General features: G+C 40.0%; 8 non-coding genes across 8 annotated transcripts; 3 read left to right on the top strand and 5 right to left on the bottom strand.

Moving 5' to 3' along the window:
* The first annotated feature begins 5076 nt into the window (after window positions 1–5076).
* Trnai-aau (transfer RNA isoleucine (anticodon AAU)) lies at window positions 5077–5150 on the top strand. Its single transcript has one exon. It is a non-coding gene; the product is annotated as a tRNA-Ile (tRNA).
* Window positions 5151–6126: 976 nt separating this feature from the next.
* On the bottom strand, window positions 6127–6200 carry Trnai-aau (transfer RNA isoleucine (anticodon AAU)). The gene has a single exon. It is a non-coding gene; the product is annotated as a tRNA-Ile (tRNA).
* Window positions 6201–7948: 1748 nt separating this feature from the next.
* Window positions 7949–8022, bottom strand: Trnai-aau (transfer RNA isoleucine (anticodon AAU)). The gene has a single exon. It is a non-coding gene; the product is annotated as a tRNA-Ile (tRNA).
* Window positions 8023–9606: 1584 nt separating this feature from the next.
* Window positions 9607–9680, bottom strand: Trnai-aau (transfer RNA isoleucine (anticodon AAU)). Its single transcript has one exon. It is a non-coding gene; the product is annotated as a tRNA-Ile (tRNA).
* A 685-nt stretch (window positions 9681–10365) lies between these two features.
* Trnai-aau (transfer RNA isoleucine (anticodon AAU)) lies at window positions 10366–10439 on the bottom strand. Its single transcript has one exon. It is a non-coding gene; the product is annotated as a tRNA-Ile (tRNA).
* Window positions 10440–13715: 3276 nt separating this feature from the next.
* On the top strand, window positions 13716–13788 carry Trnai-gau (transfer RNA isoleucine (anticodon GAU)). The gene has a single exon. It is a non-coding gene; the product is annotated as a tRNA-Ile (tRNA).
* Window positions 13789–15680: 1892 nt separating this feature from the next.
* Trnai-gau (transfer RNA isoleucine (anticodon GAU)) lies at window positions 15681–15754 on the top strand. Its single transcript has one exon. It is a non-coding gene; the product is annotated as a tRNA-Ile (tRNA).
* A 2835-nt stretch (window positions 15755–18589) lies between these two features.
* On the bottom strand, window positions 18590–18660 carry Trnag-ccc (transfer RNA glycine (anticodon CCC)). The gene has a single exon. It is a non-coding gene; the product is annotated as a tRNA-Gly (tRNA).
* Between the last annotated feature and the right edge of the window lie 727 nt (window positions 18661–19387).

Raw genomic sequence — 19387 nt, 5'->3', positions numbered from 1 at the left:
CCGGAACCCGTGCTCTGCTTGGAGAGTAGTCTCCAGAGCCAAAGGTGACTTAGGCGTTTCGTTTACAAACGCGTTTCCAAGTATACCCCGAGTGTGCTTGGAAATGCGTGTGTAAACCTTAAATCGACTCAAGTCGTTCAGCCGTAGGGCAAAGTCGTCGGGCGTCGACTTGAAATGAACTTGCGCCATTTTCTTCAAAGATTTTGTGCACGTTTGTCAACTGTTGCTTCCACGCTAGTTGAGACATGGCGAGCGGACAGGGGAGATCCAACTAGTAGGGACTCAGTGTCTGATCATTCAAAGCCAGCCGACGTCAACTTCAAGTGCTGTATTTCAATCAGATAACTGGATACTAACATATAAAACATACACCGTGATGAAGGTATGTATACATGTTGGATTAACAGTGTAGCGGCAAAGTAAAACTTGTTTCATATATAAGGCCACAGCAAGTAAATTTTATGGATGACATCCCCCGCAGACTCCAAAATTAATGAGATAGGGCGAAAAAAAAACAAGGCGGGCCAAAAAAAAAAAAGATTCCTATGTTTTCAAATTTTGAGATCATAACTCTTGTTAAACAAGACTTGAGGCGACGAAATATGATATCATGACCAACAGGTCTTTTATTCCTGTATTCAACCAATGAGGTTTCATATATAATATAAAACCTCCTTGATTTAATGTAAACATGTCCTTGTAGACATATTTGCCAATTTTTGGCATGTTGACCACCGTCGGAGGGCAATGAAATTTTTTGTTTTTTATTTCGAAATCAGACGAAAATTAATGAGCGCGCTGATGTCATCCATAAAAATTACTTGCTGTGGCCTAACCTCCATTAACTTTAATCCGCTGGGTTACATAAATCCGCCACTTTGAAAAGCATGCAGTGGATTTATAATTTAGTAATCTCTAGTACCCCAGGTATGTATAGTTTAGATAATCTGTAGATACTACTATACAGGAGTGCATTAAGGTCTCATTCATAATTTTTTTTCGCCCCATAGGCTTTCATGTTATGATACGTGTTTTACATGGGCGCGATCGTAACGAAGCTATAGGAAATGTGCCAATGTTATTCATTCTATGTTGAGAACATTTACCCTAGATCATGTAGAAAAATCGCCAACATTTTCACTACATACAATCTCTTTTTATAGCAATTGCAAACCGCACTTAGCTACACCCCAAAAAATGCACTTTCCAGCTGTAAGCGCACGGCCGCATCACCCACAATGCCGGGCTGTGGATGTCCGACCTCGCTCGCGGCTGCCAAACTTTACCTGCTAATTTCTTCAGTTACAAACAAGCTTTCATCAGTATGACGTCGCTTAAGATCAGCTGGGCTAGCTAAAAGGGAATTTCCCACCGATATAAACACACGTTCATGCAGCCGTTTATTTCTTGGCTACGGACTCTTTTACCTACTCGGAGTAATACATGAATGAGCCTATACTGGTGGACATTGGGTAGCGTTGGAGATGTGTTTTGACGTACATATATCTTGGTGCCCGGAAGTATGTTAGTAAATGTAAGCTTCCGATAGATCTGCTTGGGCTCCGTGGCGAGCGATGAAAACTCCCTTTGCCAGTTGGATACGGTCTTTATAGCCACTGATAGATCTGCTTGGAGATTATCTGGTATCATGAGTCGACTTGGAGTCCACTCAAAACGCGCGTGTAAAGCGTACCTATGTTGATGGCGCTAACTCCCAACTGAGTTAACCGGCCATCAACTGCAATTATTTCCTTTATGCCTCAACTTTTATGATAATAAATGAAGAAAGTATGAAATTCCCACAATAAGCGATTTAGCAAGACATTGGTTGGGATATGATTGTACGTTGATAAGGAGAAATAGTTCAGGCAAGTGATATAACTTCAAGATTGCTCAGCAGAGGGTTGGGTTTCACGTTTCACACACACATACGCTTGATTTGATTTGATTGATTTATTTGAAAAAAAGTAAAAAAAAGTACAGCCATGGCTACCCAGCTAGCCGAAGGCTATTACAAATGGTTTACCCTGGTAACTGAGCAGTATACAAAATTCAATACAAACGTCCACAAAGCACATTGAGACGTTTACGACTAAAATACATATGAAGACGTACACAAAACATAAGCTTAAGTGTCTGTTTAAAATACAATGTTTTCAATCCAGGGTTTGAAGAAAACTGAGCGGTATCAAGTTTTTCTCACGAAAACGGGATCAGATGGTCTAGTCGGAAAACCTCCGTGAAATCAAGGATATAAAACCTCCTTGGTGAAATATAATGACGATTATTTTTCGCATTCCTTGAATCCCAGCTCCGCGGTGACTTGCGAGCCGAATTGTACACTTTAGTGAAATTAAATCACATAAACTTAACAACATGTAACGTTTACGATTTGCGGAAACTGCGTTTTAGTCTTTTCTTACAGCATATCAGACACAGTGTACTACTGCTATAGTTAAATCTAACATCTACCTTTTCTGAGAATCGCCCACTTACAAAACGTGCGTATTAGAAATGTCTTGATATAATCCGAAAAAAGGAGAATACATCCCTCATTTCCTGAGTAAAACTGAACGAAACTTCCAAAACGCAATTACAATTCCAACACGGTAATCTCAATTAAGGTTGTGACTCTTGGTAACGGGGGAAAAGGATGTAACCGACAACAATAAGAGGAAATCGCCCACGTGGTTCTATATGTACACCTAGACTTCCTTTGGCGGTGAAGTGCAAATATAGTCTTGTAGGAAGCTTTAAGACGCTTCCTTTAGTCGTGAGCTCGGGGCTATACCCTTTTCCGGTCATGAACAAATCGCCGACTTCCTCTGTCGCGAGAATTGAAAGAGTAAAACGCGGAAAGGTGGTTTAAATACTTTACCTTTTCCGCATTTTGAGTGACGTTTTAGTTGAAGTCGTGTTAACGTCCACCTACGTTGCAACGTGAAGGGCACCAGGTGTATATGTGGGCATGGGTGGTTTTGAAAGTCGTTAATTTCTTATCATCTCCATGAAAAATGGAGATATTGTTTTGAGCGTGTCTGTGTGCGTGTTTGCGTGCGTGTTTGTGTGTGTGTCCGGATGCTTGTAGTCATTATAACTCAAGAACGTTTAGATGGATTGTAAAGATATTTGGTATGTGGGTAGGTGTTGGGAGAACAAAGGTCAAGGTCGATTTTGGGCCCCCTGGTATGTGACTCTGGAACTGCATTGGCGTTTTTGTTCATATCTTCCAAGGAGAATAACTGAACAAAGGTACGGCAGATTTCCATGTTATCTAACATGCAGGTAGCTTAGACAGAGTACATAATGAAGTGAAAATTATGCAAATTGGCACTTACATAAGTAAGGAGAAAAATCTATATTTCCATTCTAGGCATGTTGTGGCAGCTGACACCTGTTAGTTTCGAAACTAGGACAAGTATTCCCCAGGGACCCGACAGCTAGTGGCGGTAAACCACAAAGGGATATACAACCAAACCTGTATACCTGTTTCTATTATGTGGATAGCTTAAGTGTTACTTGATATTGTTTCATGGAGATTTGAAGTCTCCGAACTCTTGTTTCTGGTATGAAAAACACTTGAGGGGCACAAGAAGTGTGTAGATGATCAAACGTAGTGTGAGCCTAAGAGTCTCCGCGGATAAACAGAGTTTTAGCACCTAAATGTCACTGATTTAGTTTTTGTGCGTAGGTAGCTGTTTGGAAAAATAAGCCTTAGGGCGAAGTGAACAGGTAGTGTGACCTAAAAGTGATGGTGGAAAGAAGGTTGGATTTGCTATGTCAGTGCCTCTGGATTTGGCGGCTGTGGTGAAGAGGCGTTGTAGAATTTCCTTAATTTGAGGCAAAGTTAGCATCTTAGCAAGTGAACTTTACCCCAATACTGTAAATGCATTTAAGTTCGCATGGTTTTTATTTCGCGCTAAGGTGAAAATGGAGTGTTCGCGGTGGTTTTAAGTTTGCGGCAGCGCTATAGTCACATACTGCTACAGTATTGGACAAACATGTTCGCGGTGGTTTTAAGTTCGCGGTGAAACGGTCGCCATGAAAACCGCGAACATATCATTTCCGCTCACTAGCTAACGGCTATTTCTATATCTATGAGACGTGACTACCAAGGTAGTTGGTCAGAGGAGATCTATAGAAATTCGACCGTTTTTGAGGTCTCTAATCAGAAAGTAACAAAAATGAAATGTTGATGAAGGTTAGACATCCAGGTAATTATAAGACACGCAATAAGACAGTAACTCAAGCAACTCTGTCACTGACGAAAGCTAGTAGATGCTACCTGAAACGTCTGATCGTTTCCAAAGCTCTATCCAGTGGCTTGAGTAACTGTACATGTTCTATTGTGTACTGAGATTGGCCAGCTAGCACGGGGATCGAACCCGCGCTAACCAACGACGCTTTAAGTTTAACCAACTGAGCTAACCGGCCTTTAACCAACGACGCTTTAAGTTTAACCAACTGAGCTAACCGGCCTGCACTTGCTGCCGTATAATTAGTTGCGCTTGAAGTTGCAAAACATTGACTGAAATCAAGATAAGACAAAGAAGATGAAGACCAATGCTAGTATCTCAACCGACTACTGTATCTGTATCTGTATTGCCGGTATAACCGCCCTTCGGCGTAACACACCAGCTTCGCAGGCACGCGGCGCGGAGGCAGCTGGTTATATTACACGGAACGGCCTGTCAACACACACACAAAAATTCAACAACGAAAAAAGCTCAATAATCAGGCCATCATCATGTACATCACATTAGGTGTGTTACCGTGTGTAATATCAAAAACAAGGAAGAAGTTACAAATATAAGAACTTTCGCGAACAATAGCTTTTTTTGTTTCACCCGTTTTAAGTTGTCTTCGCGTAATTCCACCACGCTGATTTGATTGTATGGATGACATTAGCGCGAGCATCAATTTTCGTTCGTTTCCAAAAAATTTTTGTAACCATATTGTTAATCTTAATATGAGCTGCAAAATGAGCAGAAATATGATGTTAATTTAAAGAAAAATAACGGAAAATGGATACAAATGTCATACAAACGGCAATGCCCTAGTATATCTAATATGTCTGGCCGGTTAGCTCAGTTGGTTAGAGCGTCGTGCTAATAACGCGAATGTCGCGGGTTCGATCCCCGTACTGGCCAATTCATACCTGTAAGGTATCTTTTGCTTCTTATGACAGGTTCATTGTCGATCAATAAGAATGTAGGGTTCACAATTCAAGACTTGTCTGTTAGCAAACTGAGTTATCATATTTTCGACTGTTTTACATTATACAGAAAAATGCATTACACTCAAACGAAACCAAAGTATAATTGGCCAGCACGGACATATACATGTTGAGGGATGACAGGGAATTGCATTCGTCATTTAGGATGGTGACGTAACTCGGGCGGCTCCATGTTTATACCCGCGGCCTATGCTTCGATATTTCCAAACCGAGGCCCGGTCGGGCTCTTAGTGGAAAAAAATAATAAGAAATAGAAAACTTATCGCTCCCGCAAAGTGCCCTAACGGACCCCGGTTTTGGAAATGTGATGGTATGGCCACATTTCGAAACCGGGGCCCGGCCGGGCACTTTGCGGCAATGAAAAGTATGATATAAAAACCAAACATACAGAACGTAGAAAATAGTCATCAGCATAATTTGTGCATATTTCTTGATACACACATTTATTTTTCGTTCACAGACAGCCCAGTCTGCATGGCCCTTTTTTTTATCCAAGTATGAGGAAGGATAAAAAGTTGCGGGAGGATCTAAGGTCTAAAGTTTATGAGGAAGGAGGGAGCCTCGAATCCGGTAGAGAAGCCGTATTGCACTACTAACTACTTGAAAAAGAACTGTGGTACCAAAAGAAGAAGAATACAAATGTTTCAAAGTAATACTCGAATCATGTAATCGGTATCTTTTGCATGACCTTTACCACCATTGTGACCTCAATGATAGCCTGCAGCCTGCATGTCAATTTGAGTTTTTCATGAATAAAACTCAAAAAAAAAAGAAGATAATTGACCTAATTTCACCCAAAAAAAGTACTTTTACTGTTCAAGACATATAAAGGTGGAAATGTCTAAAAGTAAAAGGTACTAAAACAAAAAGATACCTACAGAGGTACGAATTGGCCAGTACGGGGATCGAACCCGCGACATTCGCGTTATTAGCACGACGCTCTAACCAACTGAGCTAACCGGCCAGACATGTTGGAGGAAAGCTAAGGAAAGGAGGTGATTCGTACGTACGGTCATAACCTCACTGGAAAGTGATCACGTCTGATACATCCAAATGTGTCAAATTTTATAATATTTTGTGCTGGACTTTCCAGAAAACTGCTTGGAACGGTAGTTTGTAGTTTAGAATAGAAGCGGTCGTGAAACGTCCCGACTACGTAGCACTTCCGGGTAGAACAAAATGGCTAAATAAACAAGTAGTTGTCTTCAAAATCGTGTCCGGAAGCTTCTAGGTGAGGTTCATCCTATCCTGATATTGTCTATCAGAAACAGATATTCACAATATGTAACACAAATCTTTACAAGTAGCGATTTGGTGTACTGTATCTGATTTCAACTCTACTTTGTAAGCGCGTGGGTATTGGGGTCTCGGCTCGGAGTTTTCTTTACCGTAGGGATCTAGGGCTGATCTGATTCCGTTCTTACTCTCCAAGCAGAGGAGGGGTTCTGGCTGGTTTTTGACATGTTTTTAGGCGTTTTTGTCGGGCTTTCTACTTTGTCATGTTTTTGTCTCTGGCGGTTATAGAGACAAAAAGCAAAACCAAGTAGAAAGCCCGACAAAAGCGCCTAAAAATACGTCAAACTACAGCCGGAACCCCTTCTCTGCTTGGAGAGTATTCAGTTCTCACCCAAATAGTGTTTCTCCAAACATCGCTTTCCGGAGAATTCAATGTTTCCGGTGTGCCTAGTTGCTGACCTACAGCTGACTCAGTAGACATGTTCTGAGGAAAAAATCTGAGAGCAATTTTTAACCCGAAAATTGCTATTTTGGGACATTCTTCACTGAGGCCGCGGCACGGATTTTTTTTCCAGGAAAATGACTGACACAACAACAAAGGTCAGCATTTTGTCTGTTTAATGAATAAAGATTACAAAAAAATCTTGAGGATTTGTTTTGTCATAAGTTCCGATTGCGCCAACTAATGAAATCGCGCTTAAATTGCACTATCAATTTTTTTTTTTAATGTAAAGGTATATGTTTTTATTGTCACTGTTTGTAAGGGCCATTTTTCACATAATTCAGCCGTCATAAGGCTGCGAGGTGATGGCATTGTATGATTTTATTGTATTGATTGTATTGTATCGTTTGCGAGATGAAATGAATCAACCAATGATATAACTGGGTAATCAGTCAACAAGGCTATATTTATAGCCGAGCGACAGCTGAAAACTCTGGAGCCCCTTAAGCTATTAAAGCTGACATTCTTAAAATCTTATTTCTAACTGGACCCTTAACTTTATTCATAGATACGCACACTACATGTACTTGCTGGTGATCTTTGGCCTCAGTTAATAATGATTGTTCTAAACACGAAACATTTCTGGCCGAAATGATATCAAGATTGAAATATCTTTACCGACATTGCGATCTTGTGGCTTAACTTTGAAACCTTATCCTTCCTTATCAACTTGGGTGTAGGCGGTACATATAAAGCTATCCATGTATACAATACCTGATATTGATGTTTCTTTCTTGATTTTACTGCTAAAAAAAGAAAGCAATTTTGGTGAGCACGGGGGTTGAACTCTGACCTTTCCGGACTGCACCTGTTACAGGAATTTTCACAAGCTGAACTGTGAAAAATTGACTTTATGATAACGTTCCGATGTGATAGTTGAATGAATTGTCTTATGTTTCACCCCCCCCCCCCCCACACACACTAAAACTGTAGTAATCTAGAAGAAAAAAAATGTGCTTTAAAGAGCACTAACTTGGCCAGTACGGGGATCGAACCCGCGACATTAGCGTTATTAGCACGACGCTCTAACCAACTGAGCTAACCGGCCAGATGACTATCGAGGAACAACAACGTTGACTCACTCTCAATACTATGTCTTTAACGTTTTCCACAGATATGCATGTTTGTACTGAGCAGATCCTGTAGATATGAAAAAGTATTAACATTATGTAGATCTAAGTTCTTTTTGTTGCACCGTACCCATGCAACGCCGTCAAATCGCCGTACTTAGACCCCGTTCACACTCAAAATATCTATCCGGATAGAATAAGGTCGTACCGATCCGGATCCGATGCCCCGATCCGGATCAATTTTTGAAGTGTGAACGGTCCCTAGCCCCTTACTGGATTTCCTTGGCCAGTTCTCTCCAGTCTGGATAGATTTGTGAGTGTGAACGGGGTCTATATATGTAGTAACGCGTTCTAGTGACCTGCGGTTCGCCTACAGTGTTGGTGATCCTTGACCCTCCGTTAATAATTGTTATGAAAAGAAAACATTTCGGAACGGCGGTCGAAAACTGCGATTGCGATTTTGTGGTTTAAATTATAAGCCTTATCTTTCCATATCATCGAACCAGCGGATCCTTGACATAGATGTTTGTTCGTCGGTTTTACTTCTATGTATAAAAAGAAAACAATTTTCTTATGCATGGGCACAGCGGTTGAACCCATATTGATTTGATTATATGGATGGCATCATCTGGGAACCCCAAAACTGATGCAAGCGTGCCAATAGAAAAAAGTTTGGAAAAATAAAGATTTTGCCTTCGTTATGAAATCTACGTGGTCAGGAAGGATGGTACTAGTATACAGAACGATAGATTCTTCATTTTAGTTCTTTGGCTTTGGAATAGACTTTGACATTCTACGATACTAGTACAGCTGTATCCGTTTTCCGAAATATTTTTTTGTGTGCAATTTACAGCATATATTTTCTTATTTTGTAGCAGCTTTGTACGATTTACAATATGGTCGAAAACTTTTTTTGGGGAAACGGACGAAAATTGATGCGCGCGTGGATGTCATCCATATAATCAAATTAACATGGCCTTACTGTAGGGGTGGGTATTTTCTTATGGACCGGTCCAAAAAAACCGGTCCAGAAAAAAATCAGTGGACCGGCCAATGGTCCGATTAGAAAATTCACAGAACCAGGCTACCAGCAGGCGGTCCCATAATCTGTCTAAGACCATACAAAACAGCAGATTTAACGGGTCGTGGTTAACCTTTATCGAAGACGTTAGCTGTGAATCATATCTAGATAAGTCAGCAGGCGGCGAGCGCACATTTGTGTGCACTGAGAATAATCATATGATTCTAATATACAATTTGAACATAATTTGTAGGACTCACAGAGACCTTTACTTGTGTCCGCTCTCCAAAATATGATGTACTGCGACACTACTATAATCAGGTACAGGTCCAGGTCCGGACCTGGACCTGACCCACTGGACCTGGACCGGACCTGGATTTTCTGTACCGGTACCCACCCATACCTTACCGAGATTTCAGAACTGAACAACGAAAAATTGACTCTATAACGTTTCAACGGGATACTTGAATGATATGTCCTATACTTTAATTCAAAAATACTAATACTTTAATTCAAAAATTTACTTTTCAAAGCACTTACTTGGCCAGTACGGGGATCGAACCCGCGACATTCGCGTTATTAGCACGACGCTCTAACCAACTGAGCTAACCGGCCAGATGACCTGCGACGTAACAATAATGTCACTCACTCTCAAATATGCCTTAACATAGCGTTATTCACAGAAACATATACATATTACATGTACAATGCTTGCTAGCGCTGGTGATCTTTGACCCTCAATCAATAATTGTTATAAACAGAAAACATATCAGAACGTGGGTTGAAAATTACCATTGCGATTTTGTGGTTTGAATTACAAACCTTTGATATATCTTTCCTTCTCAACGTGGGTACAAACAACAGTATCAAAGCTAGACAACGCATGATACAATTTGATGTTTCTTCCACGGTTTTACTGGTATAAATGAAAAGAAAACAATTTTGGTGACCTTACAGGCCTGCACCTGTTACCGAAATTCCACAAGCCGAACTACGAAAAAATGGCTCTATAACGTTTAAATGTGAATTTTCTTATAAAATAACTTGCTGAAACTGTAGTACTATCTAGAATTTAGAAGAAAAAAATGTACTTTTTAAAGTACTTACTTGGCCAGCTTTGACCTTTCTGGCCTGCACCTGTTACCGAAAGAATTTCACCAGCTGAGCTACGAAAAATTGACTCTATAACCTTTAAATATGATAGTTGAATGAATTGTCCTATAAATAAAAGAAATGCTAAAAATGTATTACAATCTAGAATTATCTAGAATAAAAAGAGTGTACTGTCAAAGCACTTAATTGGCCAGTACGGGGATCGAACCCGCGACATTCGCGTTATTAGCACGACGCTCTAACCAACTGAGCTAACCGGCCAGATGACCTGCGATGTAACAATCATGTCACTCAGTCTGGAATACGTCATTGAGCCTATCACTCTATGTGTTAGACAACTAATGGAAAGCTAAGTAGTCTACAAACCTTGGAGTGGTAAGAAAAAGTGTTTTAAACGGAATTCAATACAATACAGAGAAATGTTCGAGTGCGTTTTGCCACCTACCGATGTGTCTGTGTATTGCACTCTCGAAGAATAGATCAGGCTTCGACTTGTTTTTGAAGTCATTTTAGGCGTGATTTCTTTGTCAGGCTTTGAAACCTATTATTTTTTTTCATTCATAAAGACATACATATTCCAAGTACATGGCTTGTTTGTGATCTTTGACCCTCAGTTAATAATTGTCATAAAACGGACATGTCAGGTTTTCTTTTTTTTGTCCACCAACCAAAAGGAGGTTTTCTTTTTGTCCGTTTTTTGGCTGGTGGACAAAAAGAAAACCCGACAAAGTAGAAATCCCGAGGCCTAAAACGCCTAAAAAGAGTTAAAAAAACAACAAGCCGGAGCCTAACCTCTGCTTGAAGAGCATGTGAATTGAAGTGTCATGAGAACTTTTTTAAGTATTCATTTTCGTCAGACTAGAAATCAAATTGCAAACACACTTTTAACCCAAAGCGATTGACATGTTTTCCACCGGTCGACAGGGGTATCCTAAGACTTTAACTCACTTGAAATTAAAAACAGAGGGATTCGTTTAATGTCAAGGGGAAGCGAAAAAGCTTTCATCTGACAACAAAGATGAAAAAACAACTTTGTGCTTGTAACAGTGACTAAAATACATTTAAAAAGTTTGACGTCTATCTAGCCTGACGAATCGCGCTCCTAGTGGCCAGCCGGTCCTGTAACCGCCATCCCAGTAACCTCCGGCCGAGAGCTTGTGTAAATACAGGCTAGACGTCTATCGTGGTTTGCTCTTCGGGAGGAGCTTAAAATGACGAAAAGTGGATAGGTCAAGACTCAAATTTGTTTGATAAGTACCGAATTAATGAAATGGTTTCTCAATGCTAATGGTTTTATTAGCATATGTTGTCGAAAGTCTTGCAAAGTTTCATTTTATTTGTTTGTATTTGTTTTGTCAGTTGCATTCCCGGTAAACCTCATGACGTATAACACGCAAGGTTTGGGATGAACATCAACTCCATGCATATCCGGACTGATTTATCTGATCCACTCACACAAGGATAGACTACTACTGTTTTCGGCAAGTGTGGTGGGTTCTTCTATGTGCTTGAGGTGTGGCTCTCCTCAAACACGGGGCCTCCATTTTGACGTCCTATCCAAGGGACGTCCCTAACCGAAACTAGATACTCAATTTCACCTGAGTGAAGTGTCGTGTAAAGTGCCTTTCCCAAGGGCACAACGTCAACGAGACAAATCAGGGGACCCCGGATTAGAAGCTAGGACCTCTGGGTTCTGGGCCAAACACCCTACCACTGCGCCACCACGCCATTTTAAGTTAAGATACCATGCCACCATTTTCGGATAGCCTCCACCAGGCCCTCCAACGGGCGTATGAATCGTAGAATTCGGCAGAAAAAGGAATAATTAGCCAGTGAGTCAGTCCACAGTGAAGATCACGTTTCGCCCTGCAAGTGAAACCCTGGCGTAGTTAGTCTGGTAGAGACTAATTTTCGGATATGAAACAAATCAAAGCATCCATGCGACCACCGAGCCACTTCATGAATACATGTAGCTCGCTCAAAGACGACGTGTCCTCAGACGAACTTGTCTCACAAGCAGACGGCACTTTGCCCGCCGGTTAGCTCAGTCAGGCAAAGGTCAAGTTCGTTTGTCTGCAAATTTGAACCTGTGGCGACGACATCGAGTTTCAATCACAAAACGGTAACCCCTGGGCTCCTTCATATAATGGGGATCTAAAGGTCGGGAGTTCTTTTCCCGTGTTCGCCAAATTAGCTTTCATCTTTTTTTATGTCCTCTGTCGGAATTCAACGTTGATTTCAAACAGGATCCTAGGAGGTTTTTTTTTCTTTTTTTTTTCAGAATGATAGTACATGCATATACCAAATGAAAAGAAGTTATTACCTAATACTCGTATATCATCTTTTTATTTTGTTACTCTTATTGTTCTAAATGATAATAAACTTAAGACCAAGTAAAGTTTGGAAAAATTCATTCATTCACACTTTGAAAGAAAATTAATCAGATGGCATACTTTACCCCCTTCAGACATAACAGAACTTTTGTACTTTTTGTCTACTATATTTTGTACTTCTTGTCTACTATAGTTTGTACTTTTTGTCTACTATATTTTGTACTTCTTGTCTACTATATTTTGTACTTCTTGTCTACTATATTTTGTACTTCTTGTCTACTATATTTTGTACTTTTTATCTACAATATTTTGTACTTTTTGTCTACTATGTTTTGTACTTTTTGTCTACTATGTTTTGTACTTTTTGTCTACTATATTTTGTACTTTTTGTCTACTATATTGAGAAACAGCCGAAATGTCGAAATGGACATAAGATTTGCAAATCGATAAGCCTCAAATTTTAAACAGCCCCAATTCCTACATTCTTTGACATTGAACTCCCAACCTGTCACGTACGTCACACGGCAGGTTCACGACAACAAATTGAATGACATTTGTGGGACAGTCGTGAATTTGTCGTACGACTTGAATCCAACTGTCTTGTGACTGTGACGGTTGTCGTGTATCCTTGCCGACGGTCCTTGTCGTAATCTTGACGAAAATTGTACGGCAAGAATCATATATATACAATGTTTAAATGCACCTCTAGCCTCCACCAAGCCCTCCTACGGGAGTTTGAATCGTAAGAAAAAAAGTAATAATTAGCCAGTAGAGTCAGTCCATGGTGAAGATCACATTTCGCCTGCAAATAAAACCCTGGAAAATATTCTCTCTATAGCCGGCGTAGTTAGTCTGGTAGAGACTACTCTAGCTCTACAAACAACAGAAGTATGTATAGAACACTAGCACCTGTCGGTTACGATCTTTTCTCCAAGTTTTACGTGAAGACAACAAAAAAAGGGTGAGACAACTCCAATAGCTAGGCTATTGTTCGAGAAAGTTTTGATATTTGTAACTTCTTCCTAGTTTTTGAAATTACTCACTTTTCGATGATGCTGGGTACATAATGAATTTGTGCTTGAGAAATTTTCTTTTCTCATTTTTTTTGTGGGGGAGGGGGCAGTCGACTTTGTTTTTGTCTAGTCTTGATTTGAGTCAATCCTTTAAAAGTTCAGACACAGGCAGTAATATGGTAACAGGTGCGGGCCGGTTAGCTCAGTTGGTTAGAGCGTCGTGCTGATAACGCGAAGGTCGCGGGTTCGATCCCGTACTGGCCAATTAGACTTGTTTTGTCAAACATCACAAGCTTCTCACGCCATTAAATAGTTACTCAAGCAACTGGATAAAAATTTGAAACAGTCAGACGTTTCAGACAGCATCCGCTGTCTTTCGTCAGTGACTAACGATAAGGATTGAAAACCACATTTACACCAAAACTCTGAATAGATATGTTAATGAGGTTAAGACAATTTAGGATGTCTGGACGTAGTCTTCAAAATAAGGTTAATTCAAGAAAGTTGCATGCTAATAGTTCAATTAGCTGCTGTTGTTTTAGTACAGTAACTAAATGTTTTCTTCCGGGGGTGGGGGGTGGGGGGCAGTGCATTATTCCAAGTGCCTGAAAGTTCAACGCGTAGACCCCCTTGGCGTATCTTACAACCTGGATGTCTAACCTTCATCAACGTACAAGCTTCTTACGTATACTGAGACCATTATAAACTTTGATGCCTGCCATAAATATTACTTGGCCTCCGCCAGGCATTTCTAGGGGTGTACGGATCGTAGGATTCGGTAAAAAAATCGGGGAATTGACCAGGAAAGTCAGTCAGTGGAAAGGTTATATAGGTAAATACATTAAAGAATGTTTAGATCTTAGAACTGGTGGTGTAAGTGATAGGTTAAACTCGACATGTTGAACTATCCAAATACTTGTACGTACTCACTAAGTTAATTCGTTTGTATCCCATTGTTTGTTGTTTGCATGTATAGTTGCAGAAGACCTTACGAAAGTCGCTGTGCTTTTGCTGTGTCAATAAAGATTATCTATATCATTTACGTATACCCTTGCGAAAACTGCGCCTGGCCAAAGACACCTAACTCCTCTGGCAAAATTATTCTGCCTGGAGCTAGCATAGGTAGAGACTAGATAACAATAACGGTCAGAGAACTTGAACTGAGGATGTTGTGAGATTTGTGAACCAATAAGGAAAAGGGCAAAGTGTAAATATAATAGAGCGTCCGTTCCCTGGAAAAATTCACTCCCACTTTAAAATGAACACTGTTTGTAACGTTTAAGAACTTGAAAACTAGCCATCTTTCTTATCATTTTCTTCTTCTTCGAAATACACGTAGTGGTCTGCGCTTCTGTTACTTATCACATCTGGTTCTGATTACTTGGAACCTGAAGGCCCGAGTTTAACTCCCGGGTAGGACACCTCTGGACAAGAGGCGCATTGAGTCATACCAAAGACTTTATAAAAATGGTACATACTTATGAAACAGTATGGAAGTTAAACACACTCCACTGACTAGCCCCCTGCTGTAGTGATTGCACCACAGTGTGGCCCAGTGCTATGAAACGGGGATGGGCACCGCCCTATACACCTTATGGTGTGGGAGGATTTTAACTTTCTTAACTAAACTATCCGATATGTCATCCAGTTCGTCGTGAAATTCAGAAATTTAATTGTCATCTGCTTGGGGTGGTTGAAGATCATAAAAATTATGGCGAACGTGGTAGTAAATAGTATTTTGTGTAATCGGAATTAAATTTCACCGAAAAAACTAAGGCCATGTTGATTTGATTATATAGATGACATCCTCCATGACTCCAAAACTGATGCGAGCGTGCGAATAAGTTTGGAAAAAAAAAAAGTTGCGTTCATTATGAAATCTACGCGGTCAGGAAATATAAACAAAAGTAAATACACGGAGAATGGTATACCGGATAATAGATTCTCCATTTTCGTTCTTTCCCATCCTCTTGTTTGACTTTGGAATTGACTGTTGCATTCCACCACAATAGTATCAGTTTTCCAAAAAAATGTAATTTACAGCGTATATTTTCTCATTTTCCAGCTGCTTTGTACGATTTACCAAACCTTCATAAGTTCATTGCTATTTCTATTCTTTTTCTAGCGCAGCTTCTGTATTTGCCGCAACAGGTGCAGGCCGGTTAGCTCAGTTGGTTAGAGCGTCGTGCTGATAACGCGAAGGTCGCGGGTTCGATCCCCGTGCTGGCCAATCTTATAATTTCTTACCCAAAACAGTTATCAAGAAACTAGATAGACTTTAGAAACGGTCAGACGTTTCAGGTAGCATCTACTAACTTTCGTCAGTGACAGAGTTGCTTGAGTAACTGTCTTATTGCGTATCTTATTACCTGGATGTCTTAACCTTCAGCGATGTTCCATTTTTGTTACTTTCTGAGACCCAAAACTGTGAAATGTCTCCCCCAACCGAATTCTATTTTTTAAAGTCATACTTTAGGCCATATTGATTTCATATATGGATGACATCCGCGCGTGCATCAATTTCGTCCGTTTCAAAAAAAAAGATAAAGAAACATTTTCGACCATACTGTAAATCGTAAAAAGCAGCTTGTAAAATGCCAAAGTCAATTCCAAAGTCAAAGTTTTGAAACAAGAAAAAATAAGAACCTGTATTTCGGAATACCATACTATGTTTGTGCCGTGTTCGTGTGCGTAGATTTCTTTTATTTTGAACAAACTTTTTTTATTCTTTTTATATTTTTTTATTATTATTTTTAATTATTTTTGGGGTCCCCAGAGGATGTCATCCATGTGACGAAATCAACATGGCCTTACGCAAAACCAAAGCCACGAGGTTCATACAAATAATGTACCAACATGAAGCAACGGAACTGATACACGAAGTCGCTATTGTTTAAGGTCTCATTCATGAGTTTTTTCGCCCCATAGGCTTACATGTTATAATACGTGTTTTACATGGGCGCGTTCGTAATGAAGCTATAGAAAATGCACCAATGTTATTCATTTTATGCTGAGAACATTTACCCTAGATCAAGTAAAAAAATTGCCAACAGTTTCACTACATACAATCTCTTTTTATAGCAATTACAAACTGCACTTAGCTACACACCCAAATAAAGGCACTTTTCCAGATGAAAGCGCAGGACCGCATCACCTACAATGCCGGGCTGTGCACGTCCGACCTCGCGCGCGGCTGCCGAACTTTACCTATCCAATTTCTTCAGTTACAAACAAGCTTTCATCAGTTTGACGCTTGAGATCAGTCGGGCTGGCTAAAAGGGAATTTCCCACCGATATTAACACCCCCTCAAAACCGTACTAATGACATTTTCTATGAAAAAGATCAAGGTCCATCACCCACCGTTAGTGTTCAAGGGAGTTGAACTGAAGGAAGCTGATTGTCATAAGCACTTGGGACTACATTTAAAACGTGATTTGTCTTGGTCATACCATGTATCCGAATTAACATCCAAGGCAATGAAACGTATAAACCTTTTGAAAAGGATACAACATTTTGTTCCCCGGGGAACTCTGGAAACCTTGTATTTAAGTATGATTCGGCCATTAATCGAATATGCAGATGTTGTTTGGTGTAGCCTCCTCGGCAAAGACTCAGATTTACTTGAATCTGTTCAAATATCTGCGGCACGGGTTTGTACTGGAGCCATGAGAGGCACTAAACACGAGTCTCTGTTAGCCGAGGTTGGATGGGACACACTGGCTATCAGGAGACAAAAACATAAGCTGATCCACTTTTGGAAAATATTGAATGGTTTCGTACCACAATACCTTCAAGACCTCATCCCACCACGTGTTTGTGACATTGTCCCATACAATCTCCGTGCCAACCAGAATTTCACCTCCATTGTTTGTAAAACTGAAAAGTGTAAAAAATCTTTCTTGCCCTCAACTATTCACTTGTGGAATGAACTGCCCTCTAATGTCCAAGCATCGCTTACGATCAACATCTATAAAAAGGAACTGGACTCACATTTCAATAGACCGATCAAACACCCTCACTTCTCTCACGGCCAAAGACATTATGCAGTTCATCTTACAAGGCTTCGTTTAAATTTCAGTCAGTTAAACCACCACCTATTTCTACACCATTGTATAGATTGTCCTACATGTAAATGTGGCCATTATAGTGAAACTACTGAACATTATCTCCTACACTGTAAACTTTATACCACCCAAAGAAGTACCATGTTATCATCTCTCTCCAACATAACTGACCTTCAACAACTTAACGACAGCTCACTATGTTCTATTCTGTTACGCGGTTCCACTTCACTCTCATACTTACAAAACTGTAATATATTCGACATAGTTCATACTTACATCCATTGTACTGGAAGATTCATTTAGCGATTGATACCAACTTGTACTGTCTATTGTTAATTTTCTTTTATCCATTTTGTATTTATGCATGTCATTATGTCTCTTTGTTGTATGTGTTGAGTAGAAGGCTTCATATAAGCTATCGCTTTCTGCCTTATACTCCATAAACATATACGAATAAATAAATAAACACACGTTCATGCAGCCGTTCATTTTTTGGGGCACGGATTCTTTTAGTAAAACAGGAATGAGACCATAACTGTGAGACAAGCTGAATTTAGTTACAACGACGTGGTACACCAAAATGCTTACTTTCGGCAAAAGGCCACTCAGAAATAAAGGGTAATTCGATAAGCGAAAATGTCAAGTTTTAATAGTCTTGAAACTCATTACGCAGAGTCATAAATCATCACAGACTCTCCCTGACAGGTAAATGTTTATAAAACACAGAGTAACGAGATAATAAATACCATCCGAAAGACCATCGGCTGAGAACTTGATGAATGGATTCGACTCGTGCAGACGGCTTCGATCCTGAAAGTAATTGATTCAAAAATCCCGGAAACAGACGTCAAAGAAATTTGGATGCAGCAAGAGGTAGATATGTAATTCATCGATGTTAGTTGTGTGACAAAAAAGCTTATAAAATTGAGGCAAAAAAGGGTGGGGTTCTAAAATGTACAAAATTAAGCGTTTTAGCGTAAAACGCGGATGGAAAAAAACCTGCACCGCCCGGGAATCGAACCCGGGTCGCAAGAATGGGAATCTTGCATGATACCACTACACCAGCGGCGCGCCTTAGATTACACTATAAATGTTTCAAAATTCTAGACCCGTAAGATTTTAAAATCTAAACGTACAGCAAGGGGCGAAAACGACCGATGACGCCTTTTCTGATCCACCTTAAAGCAGGTGTCGGTTTCCGGCTTGTTTCATACGTCGTTTTGTTTACCCCAAGCAGATGTAAGGGTCCGGTATTTGTTTTTCTCGGTGTTTTACGCCAGTATTGGAAAATTTGTTCTCTAGTATTGCTAGGACGCGGTGAGCTGTTAAAATACGATACTAGAGAAGAGTATCAGTGTTGCAAAAACAGGCTTATAACACTGAGAATGAGCTGGATCCTTACATCTGCTTGGAGAAAAAAATGCACCAAACACTGCAAAAATACGTACTGACAAGCCGGCACCTTGTATCTGCTTGGAGATTACATAGTCTCATTGTAAGAATGCACTCTTCGATGAGTTATTACGACTTATCACAAAGCCAGATGACGTTGACCAATGAGTAGGCTATCCCGGCCAGTAATAAGAAAAAAAAAAATATAATAGTAACAGATACAAAATATCTGTTACTTTCAACTTGAAGTTGAGTATCGATGAATAATTAAAAGACTTTTATGTGACTTGTCTGTTTGATGTTTGGTAATGGCTATATGATGATAACGCTAATGACTCGCTTTCCTTCCGTTTATACGGTGTCATAAGGTGTTGTAAGGGATTGCATTCATCATTTCGGATGGTGA

Source organism: Branchiostoma lanceolatum, chromosome 13 (genome assembly GCF_035083965.1).
Source record: "Branchiostoma lanceolatum isolate klBraLanc5 chromosome 13, klBraLanc5.hap2, whole genome shotgun sequence".
NCBI classification, from domain to species: Eukaryota; Metazoa; Chordata; class Leptocardii; order Amphioxiformes; family Branchiostomatidae; genus Branchiostoma; species Branchiostoma lanceolatum.
This window is presented reverse-complemented; position numbering and strand designations above follow the sequence as displayed.